Source organism: Tenrec ecaudatus, chromosome 7 (genome assembly GCF_050624435.1).
Source record: "Tenrec ecaudatus isolate mTenEca1 chromosome 7, mTenEca1.hap1, whole genome shotgun sequence".
NCBI lineage: Eukaryota > Metazoa > Chordata > Mammalia > Afrosoricida > Tenrecidae > Tenrec > Tenrec ecaudatus.
Window position 1 is genome coordinate 85,708,942 of NC_134536.1, and position 1,996 is coordinate 85,710,937.

The 1,996-nt window shown below is 52.0% G+C and overlaps 1 pseudogene; it reads left to right on the forward strand.

The window, feature by feature from the left end:
* Positions 1-316: 316 nt before the first annotated feature.
* On the forward strand, positions 317-1,146 carry LOC142452412 (BRCA2 and CDKN1A-interacting protein pseudogene; annotated as a pseudogene).
* Positions 1,147-1,996: the final 850 nt, after the last annotated feature.

Genomic DNA, 1,996 nt, shown 5'->3' on the forward strand with positions numbered 1-1,996 from the left:
ACCAAGTTGCTGGGTAACGCAAATGATTCATCCCCATCTAGTAATCCTGAAGGAGCCCTAGTGACACTGTTGGGTAGACATTGGCCTGCTCACCAGAAGGTTGATGGTTCCAACCCAGACTCTCTGCAGGAGCAATCGAAGACTATCTGTTCCAGCAAATATTTACACTCTTGGAAGCTCCGTCTCGGGTTGATGTGAATTGGATTTGACTCAAGGCCAGTGGGCTTTGTTTTGGTAGTAATTCAAACGTTGAGATTCACACCCATTTAGCTTCTCTGGGAAAGAAAGGCCAGGCGGTCTGCTTTCAGGAAGATTTATGCCGGCGGGGCGCTGCGCAGGCGCAGTGTGTGGGGCGGCTGCAAGGCTTCCAGGCCTGAGGCGAGCGCGGGGCAACGAGGAGAAGGAAAATGTCGAGGAGGAAGAGGATGAAGGGGAGGACAGCGACCATGACGATGACGACGTCGTGGACGAGGAAGTGAACATTGAATTTGAAGCTGACTCCATCTCAGCCAACGATTACGATGGCGCTAAGAACTTACTGCAGCAGCTCTTCCTGAAGCACACAGGTGTGTCGGAAGACGGTGATGACGATGTGGGTGTGCATGAAGATGAGGTTTTCGGTTCCTAAGCCTTTTAAAGTTAACCGAGAGAAAGGGGACCCCGTGTGCTGAGCAGATTCAGAAGTGGATTCTGACCTGCTGCGAGAAGGACCTGGGTGAACGGCTGGGCAAACTGCTCAGGGACAGTGCCCGGCAAGTGGACCTCCTCCTGAGCGAGCGCTTCATCAACGTCCTGCCCCAGGTGGCCCTGCCCAGGCACCAGCAGCTGCAGAAAGATCTAGCGGAGGCGCACAAGCTGTGCGGAAAGTGCTCCTACCTTCTCATCAGCAAGACGTTTGTGCAGGCGGGCCCAGCCCTGACCAAGGAGAGGAGCGGCCAGAGGCAGGCGGAGCTCCTGTTCGCCAACGCAGAGGAGGAGTTTTTCTATGAGGAGGCCACCCTCGAGTTGGAGGACAGCGACACCCGTCTGGGGGGCAGGTGGTCTTTCGACGATGTCCCAGTGAAGCCACTGCACACCGTGATGCTAGTTCGGGCCGACAGGATGGGCGCCATCATGGGCAGACTGAGGGACCACCTCTGCCTGTGACTCGACCCCGCCCACCCGAGGGATGGTGGGGTGTCGTCATGGTGAAGTAACCAGACACTCAGTAGACATCTATTGAAAAGACTTCATTCAGTGCCAGGCCCTCTGCAGAAGTGGGCTGCTGTCCCTGGTGACTGTGGTGGGCTTACAGAATGCCTGCAGTTTTGCTGGATTTTCCCTTTGGGTCAGATTATGAATGGTGGGTTAAAAACCTTTCCAATCAGAAGAAAAACATGCGGTAGTCATTTCAAGAACTCAATAAGAAAACTTTAAAAAACAGATTTATGGAGCATCTCCGCTCGGGGACACATGGGGTAGCCCTGTTCTGGAAGCAGGGTGACAGGAAAAGGCTTGATTTGGCTGATTACGGCAGCGCACGTTAACGCAGTGTCCTCTAAGCACGGTCACCAGGACAGTCCTACTTTCTGCTGCCCATCCGATGAACGTCTCCTGTCAGCCTCAAAGCTCCCTAATTTGAATGATACTAAATTAAACCAATCATCCTAATGATACCAGAACTACTAGGGGTTGGCTGTTGCTGTCTTTAAGAGGCTCATGCTTTGCTGTAGGAGGGAAGGAATATGGTGAGAGATCTTTCCTGCATGGGAACAAGATGTCGCAGTGATGTTTAGAGATATAAATTGGGGGTCATATACATCCCACAGGTGGTTAAAGGTCAGTGGTTTGAACGGATTAGCCATTCCATAAGGGGAAGATGTTTTAGTCTCCTTCCATAAGATTACAACCTTGGAACTTATGGGGGCTATTCTACTGTGCCCGATAAAGTCACCATACCTGGGAATTGACTCAACTTTGGGGTTTGAAGTTGGTGAGTCAACTCATTGCAAACAAG